This window comes from Chlamydotis macqueenii, chromosome 2 (genome assembly GCF_036417535.1).
Source record: "Chlamydotis macqueenii isolate bChlMac1 chromosome 2, bChlMac1.mat, whole genome shotgun sequence".
Classification (NCBI taxonomy): Eukaryota; Metazoa; Chordata; class Aves; order Otidiformes; family Otididae; genus Chlamydotis; species Chlamydotis macqueenii.
In genome coordinates, this window is record NC_141557.1 from 76,021,959 (window position 1) to 76,040,707 (window position 18,749).

Genomic DNA, 18,749 nt, shown 5'->3' on the forward strand with positions numbered 1-18,749 from the left:
ATGCTGTAAAGATTTTTTACATCTTTCTTTGAGATACTGACATGGGTCATTTTCCCAGACACGAATCTGTCCTGAGATAGTAAATTCTGGATCTTTAAGATAGATGGGGTGTAATTAAAAATAGAACATGGCCTATGGGGAAAGATCTCTCCCCACTTAAATCACATTGTTTTCATTGCTGTACTGGTGTAAATGGTATTTTTATGTATATGTCCAGAAGAGAACTCAACTGCAATATTTCTTTTCTACTGCTGAAATATTAGCATTAAAAAAGCAGTATTTTACAAAAGTCATATAAACATAGTGTCTATAACACAATCAATTTTGCTGTAACTATTTTACACCAGCCTTCATCCTTGACATGATAGTCCTTCCTTTGTGGAATGTTTTAAAATCTAAAAATGTTTTTTCAAGTAAGACTTGACAGTACATTAACTGGCAAAAATCAAAGTAATCCTTTTTTTTTTCCCCAAGCCCAGAAGAACTAATCTTGTTGCCACTAAAGAAGAACAGACACCCAACTTTTGAACAGGAACTGACCTAGTGTGTCTGAAAACCCTGCCTGCAATTAGCTTCTTGTAAGAATTATCTTTCAAGCAGTCTTTTTCTGCCTCTGAACTCCAAAAGCTGCTCATCAGATCCAGCAAAATGAGGATATTAATAGAGAACCATCTATCAAGCTCAATAGGTTTGTTAGAGGCACACTCGCCTACTTAATCAACACAGTCACAGTCACAGCAAAAATATATTGTTAAGGCCTTCCTGAAGTGGTTGTTTCTACTCCAGGTTTTCCATACCAGTGTATCTCCAGCGGTGGGCTGGAAGCAGTGCTGCCCTAGGAAGTGATGCTCAGACGGCAGACGGTCTCCCCAGAAAGGGAGCCCTCCGTGGCTACGGGGTGGTGTGACAGCCTTGTCCCAAGACGTCAAGATGTCAAAAGGGACACCTGTTACTGCAGGGCTTATGTTGGCACCCCTTAGTGCTTTGCGCACGTGGTGTTACCAGTGGGTGTCAAAAGCAAAGAGCGCTGCTGTCCTTCCAACCCCAGGGCTTGCAACCCATGCCTCAGAAACTCCAGCCTAGGTTGAAAAGAGGAAAATGTCTGGTGAATTGGGATGGCAAATTGGTAGTATGGGATTGGGAAGCAGGGGGCTGACTCCGGTGTTTGGCTTCTCCCCAGCTTTGCTCCTTGATGTCCCATGCTGTTCTCTGGGCTTGTCCTACCTTCACTCTGTCTTGTGTTTTTAGTCCACTGGTCAGAACTTGTTCAGCAACATTTTGTTTTTCTAGATACATTCTCCTTCAAGTACAAAAAAGTATTGTTGTTTTTTTTTTTTTTTCACCAGAAAACATATGAACATCAACATTTTCCAGGGAAAGATTTCTCAGATCAGGACTCTTTCTTGTGACTTTCTGAGAGGCACAAATAAAAATCTTGACCTATTCATTCCTAAATGTGAATGCTCTGACAGCTCTTTTGTCTAAGCATTTTCTAAAGGCCTTGGTTTCCTTCCAAAACATGATGATTTTGAAATCTAAGCTTTGGCAAAAGAGAACTGTGATCTCCCAGCTCTGGTATTTGGACTGCAAGCAGTTTGATGCAGCACTATGTCCTATGTCTTCGTACAGCACAGGGGTCTGCATCATACTTAGCACCTACAGGCACCTCTAAACCACAAATTCTAACTACTGATAGAAGTTTTACTTTTGTCTGGTGCTTTGGTCTCAGAAATCTAAACCCCACGTATTTCCTCGAGCACCCAGATCCACTGTATGGACAGAAGTGACAAATTCCCTGTTGTATCAGGAGATTTGGAGCCAAATTTAAAAGTTTCCCTTATCTAGACATACAATCCCATCAGATTGTGAACCCTTGGCTTTGTCAATAGGGTGCCTAACAGTGGCAGAAGTTGTGCTAAGGCTGGACCCTTCTCCCGCCCCATCCCTGCCTCCTTTTTTAACCAAGCCCCACTTGGCTGTGCCTGAGGCTCTCATTTATTGGCACCAGCATTGTACAAGTTTCAGATAAAGCAGCACCATTCTTCCCTCTCCTTTTCCTTAAACATTTAACACATCACATCTGTGGTTCTTCTAGTTCCAGCATTTTTTGAGACAGGAATATTGAGGTTATCTTGCTGATGTTGACAATACCCCACACGTGGCAGGGTACAAGAGGATAAAACACTGGGAATGCTGTACCCTTCCCCCTTTTCCTCTTTTTTTACTTCCTGTAAACATTACTGGAGAAGATTGTACTGCAAAGTCATAAATAAAGTATACTTGTCAGAAGCTACGGTCTTAAAATATTCTAACGGTTTGTTTGTTCTCTCCATAAATTGTTTATTGGTCAATATGGCCAGAACTTTCAAACATATCCTCCTTTGCAGTTCACTGATATTATCTCCATTCTAAATACTTTAATCTAGTATTAAGCTCTCAAAAAAGCCACTTTCTACCTCTTTTTTTTTAATTTATGAGATATTTTTTTAATGCTGAACATTCAGATTATGCAGCATTACATTACTCTGTGTTTCTTGTCCTTACAGAGACTGCCAGCATTAGAAGAGAACAGTACAATTGCGACTAAAGTCACTATGGGCAGTAGGGTTATGCAGTAGGGGATGCCTTTTGAGGAGTCTATCTGTGCAATAAAGCAAACCAGAAAATAAAAGTCTCTGTATAAAATATTGCTCTAATTTATATTCTACTTCACTGCATCATGTAAATGTTCTTCAAGTAACATACTGACATTGTGAAATGGTATCCTGATGAGTAAATTATCATAGAAAGAAGTTCATCAAAGCAGTGATTTCAGACATGTGTCTGAACAGCCTGTGAGCATACAGAACCAAAGATACCTCTTTAGCCAGAAATGACACCAAGCATTAACACAGAAAACAGACTTCCTTCTAACTCTCCTGGAGCCCTGCAGTGCAGGGGACCTTCCAATAAGACAACCATCCTGCATAGGATGATATTTTAAATCAGAAGTTAAGTGGTTCCATCCCTTCCTGATGGTTCCTAAAGAGGCTAAAGAAAGACAAACAGACTAAAAAACACTTTAAATGCATGTAATGGTTGAGAGATTGGATATTTACAGCTAGTAAGTCAAATATGCTATGACATTTGGTAATTGCTTCTTCAATAAATAACTTGATAAGTTCCTGGAGAAAAAAGGTAATTTATCTCAGAATAAAACCAGTTTTGCTCCACCAACTCTCTGAGGACAATTTGGTAGGTAACTGTAACTACATGGGGAATCTGGATGCTCAGCAATCATTAAAAGTAATGAGAATTTAAGTGTCCAGATCCTACAGTAGCTTCAAAAATCTTAGCCATGCACTCCTGGGACAATCACTTTTTGCCCACTGCAAAGGTATTAACACAGAAGCACTCATATCTTAGAAAAGAAAGAGAATAAATTGCATAAAAATCTATTTCAAATGGTTATCTATCAGCATTTTACTAATATTTTACTAAATTGACCCGTGAAGAAGATAACAAATAGAACACTCTATAAGTTACTTTTGACACTATAATCACTGAAGTTTCAACAAAACAAGGACCTTGTAGTCAAAGTGTTGATTTGCAACAGGATTCAAGTGGCAACAGATTTTAATCAAAACACATTTTTTGAGGCTACGAAGTTCTAGTAAAAAATAAACACCTACGTGCCACACATCATTATATATGTTTATTCTGCATAAACACCTATACGATCCAGTACGGGATTATAGAGGTAATGCAGAAGAGTGCCTTCTCCCAGAGGTGAGAAACAAATGAACGAGATGGAGACAGTAAATAGTTAGTACAGAACAGTTAATAGCTGTACTGGGTATCACTACTGTCAGCCATTGTTGATTCATTGCCTCACTGATAGTCATGTATTTACCAGTCATCATAATCCAAATTAGTCTTAACAGAACCTCCTTCCATTGCCCCAGAGCAGTGTCACAGCAAGAAAGAGGGCACTTGAAGAGCTACATGAGGCAACAGGCAACGGAAACAGACAAGGCTGAGAACTCAGTGTTGAGCTGATCTTTTTTCCTTTTTTTTTTTTTCCATTCTCTCTTCTACATATTTGAATCTAACATACAGTTCCTTAGCCTTTAACTTCACATTGAGGTGTACCACACGCACGAGTCAGCACAACTAGCCCACCTAAAACAGTGGATCCTCAACCACAGCTTATTTAACACAGTGCACTTAGCAATGCCCCTGAACTCACCCCAATGAGGATTAAGCTTTCCAAAGTCTATACCACACAAGAAAGATTTAGCCACGATTCAGCCTAGTGTTTCTATATAATGTTTCCACTATGCACATAACCCCAATATCTACGACACATTGCTGACAGATGCCTTTCTCTTGGCATATGATGAGCTATCACCTGACACTCCACACGCAAATCTAGGAATCCAAATTTTTTACAAAACCTCTCCAATATCCTGTACTCACCCCAGGGACTTCTGTGGGATCCAGATGCTGTTATTCCGACCTCTATCTGTTACCACAAACTGCCTTGCTTTCTGCCATGCTCATTGACAAGCCTGTGAAACAGTTATTTGTCATCTTTTTGTATGAGTCCCTCTCCAAGTCAGAGCCAAATTCTATACCTGCCACAGATCAGATCTGTCCTTTTTGTCTCTTTAATTTTAAGAAGACATTTGTCCTTTCTTTCTCTCTGCCTCACTATACGAATCCTCTGTTTTCTTGCCCTTCTGCAGCTTCTTCCTCTGTTCAGTCTCTGCAGGGTTTTGTTGCTATTATCATCGTTTTCTCTCAACATGCTCTCTGTCCTCTTGAAGGCTGGTTTGACAGATCCTCTCTTGTCATCTGCTTGAAGGATGATTTCAGCTCTTCCTTACAGCACTGTGCCTATGCACCGCCTCCGCTACAAGCGCTTAGTGTGGAGCTTGTTCTACCAGGACAATGTGTCTGTTCCTCGTGGCCCTTCCTCCTGAGAAGGGTCACAGGGATGCAAGGTGTGCAGGGCTGTGGGTCTGATAATGTCAATAGTTGACGGCTGTCTTTCCAACAGGCCTGGTAGCTCTTCCCCTTGTCATTATCAAGGACGTGCACTAGTCGTTTGACAGGATCTCGACTAGGTGTCCATGGGTGCCCAGAAAAGAGCATGTTTATGCTTGCTATCAGAATAAATTTACCAGCCTGTGCTCACTCTGCCTTGCCTTAGAGATGTTCATGAGGAGCAGGCACCCCTAATTGCTTGCATGGTGCCTGCCCATCTTCATATCATTTTCTGAAGGAGATACAAGGCTACAGCTAATCCATATGGGAAGCACGAACCAAACAGGCAAGTGCAGTGGTTCCTCTCAGGAGATACAGAAGTTGGTGGACGCATGCAGGCCTCCTCTGGCACTGAAAGAAACTGAGTGTCCAACTAAAATGGACATGCACCACTGATACACTCTTCCCAAACTTCCCTTTCTAGGCAGGCATTCATCTGCCCTTCACACATCCTACATAAGACATGCTGATTTCCTTCTTATTTCTTCACTTGATTCCTCAAAAACATAGTTTTGCTGTGAAGCCTTGATACTTTATACCTGCAGGTCAAGCAATACATGAATGGTTAACACCCTCCAGATTATGCATGCATTGGAGGATGCTTGGGGCAAAACTTCAACTTTTTTTTTTTTTCAGGGAAATGCTTCTTTTCATTTAGGAAGCTCCCCTTTCCAGAAGTCAATCTCCTAATTCGCACTAACAGTCAGCAGAACTTCACCTGTTAAAGCACTTCTCTCCTCTTCAAAAGCATCTTAAAATTAAAAAATAGACTAATTTCTGCAATGGGCTAAGCACACAGAAGGCACTCTATATATAATAATCTAGTGAGGTACCTATATTATTCTTAAGAGATTTGCCAACTAGTGATCTACTACTGCTATTTTAATTTACGTTAGCTCATGATTGCAATTCTAAATTAAACTCATACAAGCAAGGAAATTTATAGTTAAGCCTTTCACTCAATCCTTAACTTGCTTTGCTGTAACTAAGTTACACATTGCAAGGGCTCTTAACTGTGTCTCACAATATGTAGGAATGTAGAAAGGTTAATTACTGTACTGGGTTTGCATGGCAAGGCTTTGGTAGCAGGAGGTCTACAGAGGTGGCTTCTGTGAGAAGCTGCCAGAAGCTTCCCCCACGTCCAACAAAGGCAATGCCAGCTGGCTCCAAGGTTGACACACTGCAAGCCAAGACCGAGCCCATCAGTGATGGTGGCAGCACCCCTGGGATAACATATTTAAGAAGGGGGGAAAAAAAACCAGTGCATCTGCAGCTGGAGAGAAGAGTGAGAATGTGTGGGAGGAAGAGCCCTGCAGATATCAAGGTCAGTGAAGAAGGAGAGGGAGGAGTAAAGTTGCTCCTGACAAGATTCCCCTGCAGCCCGTGGTGCAGCCCATGGTGAAGCAGGCTGTCCCCCTGCAACCCATGGAGATCCGTGGAAGACCAGAGATCCACCTGCAGCCTGTGGAGAGCTCTATGCTGGAGCAGGCGGATGCCTGAAGGAGGCTGTGACCCTGTGTGAAGGCCATGCTGGAGCAGGCTCTTGGCAAGACCTGTGGCCCTGTGGAGAGAGGAGCCCACATTGGAGCAGGTTTGCTGGCTTTGTGACCCCATGGGGGAATCCACACTGGAGCAGCCTGTTCCTGAAGGACTGCACCCTGTGGAAGGGAACCACACTGGAGCAGTTTGTGGAGGACTGTCTCCTGTAGGAGGGACCCCACACTGGAGCAGGGGAAGAATGTGAGTCCTCCTCCCTCTGAGGAGGAAGAAGCAGCAGAGACAAGGTGTTATGAACTGACTGCAACCCCCATTCCTTGTGCCCCTGTGCCTCTATCGGAGGAGGCAGAGAATTTGGGAGTGAAGTTGAGCCTGGGAAGAAGGGAGGAGTGGGGGGAAGGTGTTTTAAGATTTAGTTTTTATTTTCATTATCCATCTCTGATTTGATTGATAGTAAATTAAACTAATTTCCCCAAGTCAAGTCTGTTTTGCCCGTGATGATGATAGCTGAGTTATCTCCCTGTCCTTATCTCGACCCACAAGCCTTTCGTTATATTTTCTCTCTCCTGTCCAGCGGAGTGCTACAGCAGCTTTGGTGGGCATCTGCCATCCAGCCAGGGTCAATCCACCACAATTATATAGGCTCATTTTTTTTTTTTTACCTTTGATTTGCTTCTGTAGTAGGCTAAATGGAACCATGTAGAAGAATTCAGCCTCAGTGGGCTCTCAACCTGAAAACCGTCAGCACCTCTTGGGCTACGTTGCTGGGTGCTGCATAGTGCAACAGGGCAAACCCTATACAGTTTGGTGAGTGCTTACTCCATTGAGTATCTACACAGAAGCACGAAGGGCTTCAGTCCTTCTGAAAAAAAAAAGTGAAATAATTTACAGAAAGGCCCTACTGAAAAGCAAATGCACATGTTCTCCAAGTTCTCCCACGGCAGCCCTGACCAGCCCTATTCCTTCCCTCTTTGGTGGGGACATGGCCATGAACTAATGGCATGGGCCCACGAGAGCACCTCAGTGCTGTCACTGGTAGAAAAACCAGGAGACGACACAAACTGCAAAAAGGAGAAAATCAAGAGAGAAATTCAGAAGGCCACCCTGTAAACTGAACACTTCAGGGTTTCACTGATTCCAGCTTAAGCTTGGACTGGTTACGGTTTGGGGTATCAGCCCCTGCACACTCAGGCTTTCGAAGAGCTATTACAAAAACAACAGAGACAAACATTTTAAACATACAGAATGCATTTGACAGTGTGCCTTCACCTTGAGTATCTGAAATCTCTTTAATTTAGTTCTTGGCATATGAACTATACCTATGTTTTTCAAAGTAAACCAAGTAGTTTAAAAATTGGAACCTCCTGGGACTGCATGAAATGCTCCTTTCATCCATTCATTCTTTAAATGGGGACCCAAGTCAACCCCTTCACAACAGTTATGGTTTCTCAAGCCTGCAAACACTTTCCGAAGGTGGGGTCTATCATTTGGAATACCACCATGACATGCCTGGTAGTGTTGTAGCCGGTGAATTTTAAGTGTTTAACTTTCAAAGGAAATGTATGTAACTACGTTAAAAACTCCTGTGAAAAACTAGGTCTTATACATGTGTTGCAGTCAGTTCTCACAGTTTTTTAATTACCCAAGGCATTCTGATTACAGAGCTACAAAGCAATCTATTTAAAACTGGAGTTTACAGTGATTTAATGGACACAAAAAGCATATGGAATTAGGAAACATTTACTTCTCTTCCCCTTCTTCTTAAATTACCAAATATATTTAAATCAAACTTGTTCTAAAAACAAATATTCCCAGGGTAAGGACTTTCATATCGACTTCCAGTTAAAAGTTGTTTCTGCTGAATTAGAAACCTCCGGCAATTTTTTCCCAATGAAATGTAAATGATGACATATCGTTAACTAGCAGCATTACACCACTGACATACTAAGATGTGTCTCGCTTGCCTCAAACTTCCCTTTCCTTGAGTGCAATGCCTTAGAGGCAGCAGTGTTTAAATGGTACAAAGTACTCTACTACCACCAGCCTGCATCTTTATTTAGGAGAACAAGCTCCACATTCTTCCCTGCTAACGCAGTATATGGGCATGTTCGGCTCCTCCATAAAACACACTCATGCACTATTACCGTCTAAAACAAGGTACAGTACTGACATGACAGATTCATGTTCCCAGCTGTGACATAAGGGCTCTTTGACAATGCCACAGTGAAAGCCCTATTAAGAAAACATGTGCCGGACCGTGCATCTGATGCAGTTAAATGCTATAAAAGATTTTCCAGGTGTTAATGAGTTACACGAGTAGAATGAAAATGAGATGGATCCGTGCGCTTGGAAATTCTCAAGAAGCAGGACTCAGGCTCTCAGAGAGACAGACAAACAGCGCTTTATAAGCATCACTGGCCACGCTCTGCACCTGACCGCGTGAGGTGATGAGCAACCCTGACTAGTCACTGGGGGAACTGTTCATTGAGGATGGTTTGCATGGGAAAAGACAGACTTTCATGTCTTCCTGCAGTTTACTGCATCCTTTTTACTTTGCTTTATTTGTGAAAAAGCACTAGCTATTTTCCCCTTTGAATACTTTTTTTTTTCCCCTAAGTGAAGGAAAACACTATGCCTGTTACTTCACTTACCATTCTTAGTTTTATGAGGGAGTCAGCTGGACCCAGTACAGATGAAACTGTCATTTAACCCACATTGAAGTTGCATTCCTTACAGTTTATGCTTTTAAAGGGTGGAAATACACTCTTCCACATACTTTGAAACAGCAGTGGTTGAAATTTTTCAAGGCAATGTTGGGGTTAAAGATATATTCCCTTAAGCTATGGATAAAATAATACATATGGGCTGCCCTAAAAATTTCAACCACTGACATTTCAAAGTATGTGCATACATTATCTTGTACATCAGGTATCTACAGTAGAATTGTTTATTCTTATCATCTGTCGACCTGACAAAAGATGGTTTCATCTCTTTAGCGTGTGTGAAATTTATGGTTCCTGTCCTTGAGGAGCTAACTTTTGTTTTATCTACATACGACAAATACAGCGTGGGAAGGCTGCAATGCAGATTTTTCCATGCTGTTGTGACCGCAACCTCAGTCTTAATCCTGGCATACAATTGTATCTAGGAAGGAAAAAAAAAAAAAAGACAATTTTGTCTTCATGCTAATTCCAGCTTGATTTTCCTTAAGGGGGAACCTCCTAGTAATACGAGAACCAATGGAGAGTCTCCTCTCAGAAATTAATTTAGACCCACCTATTTTATTTCCCAGCATGACAAGTCAGTACTATTTTATCTTTCATTTCCAATCTAATGTCCCAAGTCCTCTTCCCACTCTTCCCCCACCACATGAGAGTTACTTAACTTGGAGAACTAAATTTTCTTACATGCGTAAGAAGAGTAGGTGGAGAGAATGAGCAAACCAATCCAATAGCACATTGACACAGATTCTTGAAATTCATGTCTTAAGGGTTAAAATTCCTCTGGTTGCCAGGTGTTCTGTGCAAATGTTGCATTCATACAATGCAGTATCTGACCATTTAACCATATGTCAAACAATCTCTGCTATGACATCCAGATGTAGACATTGCCATGGAATGAAATTATCATTTTATTAATTACCCTTTAATTAGTTGATACAGCAGAGAACATGCAGTAATTTAGTCATAATTGGCCTGACTGAGACTCAATACTTACAGGGATGGAATCTGTTTGTGAGACTACTTGTTATGAATAACAATTATGTCTGTGACAATGCAATTTTATTATGAAGATGTACTGTGCATTTCAAAGAACTTTTAGGTATAAGATAGTATTCAGGATTTAGCTACAATTTTATGACAAATGTTTTCCTTGAATAAAAGTGTATAATCCTCTGCTTATTTTGCTAAACATCTTATAACAAGGCAAAAAAGACCTCCTTCCACACTTACTATGGTGGCCAAAGTGTGGGTTTGATGCATTTTATTATAGAAATTAGAAGAAACTTGGTAAAATTTGTACTTGAAAATGGAGGGAAAAACACTTCAGACTTCTCTCAAAATCTTGTTACTGGTCTTCAAATTATTCTAGAGTTTAATGTGGTATTTGTGTAAGGAGTACACTATGCAGATTTTTAGAAACATTCTCTGTCAGAATATTGCAAACAGAAACCTGAGCAGTGTCTCTTACGTGATCACTTGTTCACTATACTTTTTGGATTTCTGTAAGAAGAGTAGAGCATCCTTAGGTTTCTCGGACTGGATAGGCGCAATTAAAGTTAGCAAGATCCCCCTCTAGACTGTACTAGCAAGTAAAATGTTGTGAAGACATCTTTTCCATACAGCTTGCCATTAAATCAGGAATACTCTTCATAGGCAGAATACTGAGTACCACTGGTAGGACAAAGCATATTCAACAGCTTAATAAAAATGCTTGTAAAGTAGATCTTAACGTTGGCTCTTACATACTCAGTTGTTACGAGGTTTCTTTACTATCACGTTGGACAAAACTCCGGAGTCACCATTCTGTCCTTGCTCTTCTAAGCTGTGTGACCCAAGCAAAGACTGCAGTGTTTTATCCTAGTTTTATACTCTTAGACAGACAATGTCTCATGTTTTCTCTACTTGTCTTTCCACTAAAATCTCACAAAGTGCAGGTCAAAACCTTCAACAAACTCGACTCAAACAAAATACAACAAATTGCTTTACTTTTCAGCATTGAATGAAAGCTCCCTTTTTGGTTTTTTCCCTGTAAGTGGTAGCTCCTAGCAGTGACAGAAAATTATACGTAACTGAATTTCTTTTTAAACCTTGCCCAATTACAGTACATTTATTCATTTATGATGGATGGGCAGGCTACCTGGATGTCTTCAAGCCAAACGAATCTTTCATATTACTCTAAAGTCAAGGAAGTTACATGAAGGATGAGTCTGTTTCCTTTACAGTTAGACTTTGAGTAACTCTTTTACTTTGCTCAAATGACTATGGACTTCTTTCTAAGCTCTCTTTGGTTTAAACATAACATTCTTCCATCCCTTCTGATAATTAATCCACTATTATGCCTCTTTATCACAAACGCATATATATGGAAAAAACATGCTATATAGGAAAGAGAAACATTTTTTGCCTATGGTGCCATCTTCCAGTTAATATCAGTAAGTCATATCCTATTGCTTGTAAGTGCATCTTGCTCGACAACTCATAACCACCTCCAGTACAAATACACCCAGGTTGTATTTTCCTGCTGTGTCACAGGGAATAGCTAACGCAGTGTAACAAGAGATCATTTCATTAGATTACCAAGAAAGAGTCACCGCTGCAAGGAACTTGAGTTGAACGGGGACACAATCACAGTGTTAAAAACTCAAGACAGTGTACCATTAAAACCTTGTGTGCCTGCCTGAAAAACGTCTTAGAGCAGCACAAAAGCTGGCACCATTAGCTTTCATCCCTGCTGAGTTGGCAATAAAGTGCACACATAAGTAAAATGCATTAATTGGTATTACTCAATCTAGTTAAGATGTTCATTCTCCAGGCATCTTCAGATTTCATTTCCATAAAATAGGATTTCTTTAAGTCTCATAATTTGATTTTGTCCAGCCCGAAATGATGTTGACACAGTGGCAGCAAAAGCACAATTACACCCCAGCTTTACAAAGGTGTTCTCTATCCAAATAGACCAGGACCCACGTGCTCCTAGTCTCACCAGAAAAAAAAAAAAAGAAAAAAAAAAGAAAAAAAAAAGAAAAAAAAAGAAAAAAAAAAGGAAAAGCTACGGAAGAGGAAAAAGTGGTACATTTTCCCATCATTTTCCTATTGCAATTTTTCCTCCCTTTCCCTCGTATTTCTCCTACTGTGCACTACTGATTACTGCACTTTAAGATCAGAATGAACAATTAACTGCCTAATTATTCCAGTCACACCAAGCCACAATGAAATCTTTATTCAGTGTTTACAGCAATCTTTGGCAGAGACTGTCTTGCTGTTTTTAAACCAAGAAGAACTGCTCCCTTTGGCTCCCCTCAGCATCAGCTGCCTGGGTTTCAGAGCTGGATGCCAATAATCAGCCTCCTTTTTCTCTTCCAAAGTGCCTATTTTTTTTTTTTTAAGGGTGAAAAGACCTATTCTCATCAACTCCCCGTATATTATTCTGCCTGATTTATGTCCCAGCCACTGGGTCTCTTCCTTCCGTATCTTTTACCATTTGTGTGTCCCCCCTCCGCACCCGCTCCGCTCCCGCCGAGCCCCGGAGCCATCGGACCCCCCGGAGGGGGTCAGTTGTGGGGGGTGGGGGGTGCTTCTTCATCGGGAGCCCCGACGAGGGGAGGGGTCGGTGGGGGGGAGTAGTTTCCAGCTCCTGCTTTGCAGCACCCCCTCACACATCTTTTTTTTCTATAGGTTTCCCCCCTTCTGCAGAAAGCCCCCGCGGAGGCTCCCCGTCATCCCCGCTCCGTGAAAGTTGGAAGGAGCCGCTCCCTCCGAGCTGCTCCCGGGTCCCGACGGCGATCTGGGCCGCCGGGATAACCCCCGTCCCAGCCGGCCGCGACAGCGCACCTGCAGTCGGGGTGGGGTGGAGCGGGGGGGGGGGCTGTCCCAGGCAAACTCCAGAGCAAGCCGGTGTGGGTTCGCTCCGTCCCTCACCGCCTCCACCTCGCCCTCCGATTGCGGCTGGGCAGCTGGGGGGCCGGGGAAAGAAGGGAAAAAAAAAAAAAAAAAGGAATAATAATTTAAAAAGGGGGGAGGAGGAGAAGGAATAAAAAGGAAAGGGAAAAAAAAAGAAATAAAAGAAACAAAAATAAAGAAAAAGACAAGAGAAAAGAAAAGCGGGGGGAAAAAAAGAAGGGAAAAAGGTAAAAAGCAGAAGAAAAAGTCCCCGAAAGACAGGATAGGTTACCTTGCTATGCGGAGGCGCTGCCGGCTCCCTCCCCGGCGGTGGGACCTCCCTCCTCGGCCGGCTGCGCCCCTCGTTCCGCCGCTCCCCCCCGCCCCGCTCCGCTCCTGCCGCGGGGTCGCGCCGGCCGCCTTCGCGCAGCGCTGCCACCCGCTCCTGGCTCTGGATGCGGAGGGAGCGCGGGGTGGGTGGGGGTGAACCGCACTTTGGGGAGGGGTGTCAGCGCTGGGGGGGGGCTGCGCGGGGCTGCACGGAGGAGGAGGAGGGAGAAGAGGAGGAGGGAGAGGAGGAGGGAGCCCCGCGGCCGCCCCGCTCCCCGGAGCTGCCCCCGCTGGAAGCGGCCGCCGCTGCCCCTAGCTCCGCCGGCCGCGGATATCGCGGCGGGTCTAACGCTACCGCGGGGACCCGCGGGAGGCGATTGGTGCCGGGGAGCTGCGCCCTCCTCTGCCACCCCCCTCCCACCCTCCTTCCCGGGGAACACCCATCCCCCCCAGCTGTTGCCCCCCCCGCACCCCAGGCAGCTCCGCGGCTGTGGGAAGCGCAGTCCCTTGTCCTCCCTCGCACCCCCGCCAAATCCACTGGGCTTTTTACGTCTCGGGGCGGGGCGGGGCGGGGGGTTCAAAAGGCACCACACGGGCTGGGAGAACACCGGCTGCTGAGGGAGACCAAAAGTAGCGGTGGGGAGACGAAGCGTTGCTTTATTTAGCAAAAAGAGTACGGAGATGAAAGCTGAATTTCTTTAGAAGGCTCAATCTTAGTTAATAAACATCCTGACACTAATGTCAGAGCTACTTTTATAAGGGTAAACAGTACAGTTTCCTGGAGGATTTGCATAAGACTTTGGAAAAACAGACAAATAATGAAGGCATTTCACTTTTAAAGATCATTTTAGTGTTCGTAAAAGCCGCCAGACTTGCTGAAATACTCGTTCCACACAGGTTGATTGCAGCAAAGGCAGTGTCAGGACAAGGCATCCTCTCTGCCTACCAATTTGCCTCAGCCTCGACCTGCAGTAACTAGGAGGGCAGATGCTTCTTGCACCGTCCCTGTGGTGGGAAGGTAGGAAACTTGTACCAACTTCGATGACACATACGTGTGAAAGAGATAGGGAAACTTGTCCACTCGGGTACGAGAAGGTTATTACCTCTGTAATAGCTCCCTGTAGGAATGACTTCTTTTCGCTGCCAGCACAGAGCCCATTCCCCGTCTCAGTTAAATTGGGAAATCTCAAGCAACTCCACTAAGTTTGGAGCAGAACTGTGCCCCAGCAGTCTGTGGCCAAGCCAGTGACAGGCAGTAGGAGACTCTAAATCTTGTTATCAATTCCTTGGGATGCTGCCAGTCCCTCAACAATTAAATCTTGAGATGAAGATTCAGATTGTACAGTCAAGGGTTTCTTTTTTTTTCCTCTCCAGATTTGCACTAATGATTATGTGCAGAACTAAGGTCACGCTGGCTAGTTTTCTGGCCCTGCATTTTTCATATTGATCACAACATAGTCATTTCAGCATTACAAAAGAAAAAGAGCAGTCAAATCTCTGGAGAGGAGTTGTTGGAAGTTTGTGTGCTGGCAAAGTGCCCCAAACAAATGATGAATTACAGCTATGATAAATGAATACTTTGATGTGTTGGAAAGCAATATGATGTTCTCCCCATTTCCTCTATTGCATGTTCATCTTTGGGCTCCTCAGGCTGATTGAACATTTTTAGCGTAACAGTCCAAGGAGGCAGAAATGGCTCTCGTCAGCATAACTGGTCAGCGTCAGAGACTCGCTGCGCTTCTGGTAATGATAAGGTAAAACACACCCCTTAGTACCACTTTTTCCCAGTATTAGGACCGAATATTTGTAACAACAGCCCGGAAAGTTATCAGTACACCATTACTGCTGGGAGTCTGATTACAAGAGCAGTGACCTCTTGCTAGAATTGAGCTGGTTACTGAATCGATGTGTAATTTTTTCTAGACTAAGATTTTGTTCACAATACTTGCTTCATGCAGTGTATGCACACATCTCTATTTCTGTGCTTCAATATAGTTCACTCAGAATATGTCTGATTATAATTTAAAAGGCTAAACAGATGCCACTTGAAAAGTTTGCATCTCGGTTTGAGTGTATTCTGAGAGTTTGGTTTTTTTCCCCCAAGTTGGACTGCAGTAAGGGAAAAAAAAATAGAATAAAATACATATGACAGCTTTAATGGAATGATGGCTGCAGTGGATGCTCTGTGATTATTGCATATACCACGGCACCATGAAAATAAAATGCAGATATTGTCTATTGTTTCAAGTTATAATTTAGGATTAATATGTAGTACATAGTGCAGCACTCATAGATGACATAGAAAACCCAAGAGAGTTCTGTGAAATAGAGAATCAGCACTGGATAAATCCACACATTTAATACACAAGCTCCTCAGTTTCACATACACAGCCAAATAGGTTTTCCAAACGTTGTGTTCACTAAAGCAAACGTGACTGCATGCTCTAATTTTGGCTTTGTGTGTTATCTTCCTTCATGGGGGCACATTTCAGTACTGTGCCTGTGACTTAGCTTTTTTAAGAGCTGTTACGTGATGCACAGTAAAATAGGAGGAACTTATATTTTCACTGAGTGTCTCGTGCTTTCCCCCCCAGTACAGGGCTGAATCACACGATCTGAATTGCAGTCTCCTGTGCCTCTGAAATCAGAGTTGAGAGTACGTGGCAAAGAATGTGTCCATCAACTCACCTGTCTCAACATTATGTGGTTTCAACCATCAGGCTTTTTCTTGAAAAACGAGAGAGGGTTTCAAACATTTACATGCAGAATGCACATATTATGTGCAGAACAGGTGGGTGAAGATCTATCTCACCTCCTTCCTCAAAACCAAAAAATAAAATTACAGTTTTAAAGAAATTGACCCTACCTCTCAAATGTTACATGGGCCATAAAAATTAATTATTGAATATAGAGCATTTTGTTAAGCATAGTTGTGATTAAATGCCCCTTACATGCCCTTACATGCAAGGACTGAATCTTTTCTCTCTGATACTTGCTATTCTTCCTGCCATCGTATTACACATAATGCTAAAACTGTGCAAAATAGAGTAAAAAATACTACAGAATGCAGCACGCTGAGTAGTTTTAAAATTTAGAGGCTTTCTGAGAGATGAAAGAAACATTTTGCTATCACTGCTTGAACAAGAGAATTTTGTATGCTGCAAGCTATTTACACTGTTCTTCTACAAGGAAAACTTGGAAGAAGAAGCATTATATATGGATATTGCTTATGTGTTCATCCAGATTTCTGTCTTGCAGGACTCAAAAGAGAAATGAGTTACAAGTTACCTAGATGACAGAGGTAAAGGAACAAGAGATGAGAAAACTGAACAACAACTATTTTCCACTTTTGTGTTGTCATTTCATGTCATACAGCAGCTTTTATGTTTCTGTCTTACACTCCTGCCTCGCTTTATCCAGCTCTGTTTATTATTCTTCCAACAAAAAAAAAAGTTTTTGGATTTTGCTGATGAGGGCTGTGTTATGGTATCACTTTACAGGTGGCTAACATGAAACACTCATTCTTTGCAAAGGCTAGAACCAATATTTGCAGCAGGAAGGGTTGGAGGAATTGATACGATATAGATTCTGTGGCATCTTCATGGCTTTTATAAATACTAGGTGCTCATTTAACCATTGATTTGCTTTTGCAGTTAATAATGACATAAACTGCATTGGTTTTTACTGTGCAACAAATCATGGCTTTTCAAAATGCAACAATTTTTAAAGGCACTACAGAGTCTGTTTGAGAAAGGGAACGGGTGAATATTAACTAAACAGAATTCCATGACCCGAAAGATAGGATGAGGCCATCTCCCAAAAGCAAGAAGTTTCCAAGGCAATAAAACTGCATGTTGCTGAAGAAGTGATGTGTAAAGACAATGCACATATATCAACAAGAATGGTGAAAGAAATATATATGGTCGTAAAAATCACATCCACCTTTGTAAAATGTTACTAAACCAGTAATAGGAATAGCGTTCAAGTTGTCATGTCCACACGCAAGAATACCAGCTCTACTTGTATCCAAGAAAGCCCCAAATGTCACATGCTACAATGGTGAAACTCCTGAATGCTACACGCTCTGTTTAAAAAGTCTGCATGCACACAAAATCCAGTGGAGAACTTCAAATGACAACAGCAGAGGAGAAGCAAAGGCACACATATATGGATGTACCTTGGAACCTGTCATTCAACAGGCTCCAAAGCACTAACTTCTCCGTCGCTTCTGCCTTTTTGCCTCCACTCTCCCTTTCTTCCAAGTAACCAGTGAAGAGTCCTCAGACCTAGCTCAGGACTAGGGCCTGAGTTTTCATCCTTTTCATCCTGAACTTACTACCATCAGGCAAACGTTTTAAAGATCTCCTCCCTCAGAACTGTGTGTCTTTGCTCCGCTTCTTTCCTTGTTTTGTGTTATTCAGTCTTAATACAGTGAGTTATCTTCTACATTGCTTATGTAGAGTAGGAGAAGGCCAATCCAACAAGGCTTTCTTCTCAGTCACCTTTTCTTCTACCTTAGTTAAAGAAAACCTTATTCAACCATATATTCAAACCTGCTGGCCATTTGGCTGCACAGCCTTGTTTTGGACTATCTCCTGCTATGTAAAATAAAGCCTTTTGTCATCTCTTATACCTCTTTTTAAACCTAATTATCAGTTTATCATTTTAATCTTGTTTTAGTCTATTGTCTCTTTGAAGGGATGTAGGATTCAGCATCTTCTTTCTCAATGGCTGTCCTTAGGGAAGACACTGAATTGAATATGGGCTTCTATTTCTACCTTTTGCAAAAAGACCATCACCATGGTCTACTCCATCAGTATCTTCAGGAGAGTAATTTGCTACCTCCATTTGTCCAGAGCCACTGAGAAAACCAGTGCCTTTTCTCCTGCTGGCAGATGCATTAGGTTTTCCTTCACACTGAGGCTTTAAAACTCCGCAGCAGTCCCAGGGAATCCCAAGAGTAGGAGTCAACTTTAAAGCTCTGGACTGACTTTATTAGTTTGGTTCGAAACCTGATTTGGTTTCAAGATAGCAGCAAAAAAAAAAAAAAAAAAAAAAGCAGCAGCACAAAGTCCTACCCAGATCTGAATATTTCACCCTGCACAGAGGGCACTGTGCGGTTTGGATGGCTGAAAGTCTCAGAGGGAGCTGCCAAGGAACTGCCGTGGCACCTTGGCCTTCTCCTGGCTTTTCCCTGACTGCATCATTTCAGTTTGCTTCCTTTTATCATATCGCATGTGGAATTTCCAAATACAAAATACACGCAACTGTTTTATTATAATTTTATTGAAT

At 42.4% G+C, this 18,749-nt stretch overlaps 1 protein-coding gene and 1 long non-coding RNA gene across 2 annotated transcripts in view; one reads left to right on the forward strand and one right to left on the reverse strand.

The window, feature by feature from the left end:
* CDH20 (cadherin 20) overlaps positions 1-13,605 on the reverse strand; it is a 118,655-nt gene extending 105,050 nt beyond the window's left edge. Inside the window, exon 1 of the mRNA XM_086740345.1 lies at positions 13,420-13,605. The gene's annotated coding sequence lies outside the window, so the exon portion shown is untranslated. The remainder of the gene's footprint in view (positions 1-13,419) is intronic.
* Positions 12,671-18,087, forward strand: LOC147601712 (uncharacterized). Its single transcript, XR_015257644.1, has 3 exons — positions 12,671-12,798; positions 15,108-15,211; positions 16,716-18,087. It is a non-coding gene; the product is annotated as an uncharacterized LOC147601712 (long non-coding RNA).
* The last annotated feature ends 662 nt before the right edge of the window (positions 18,088-18,749 follow it).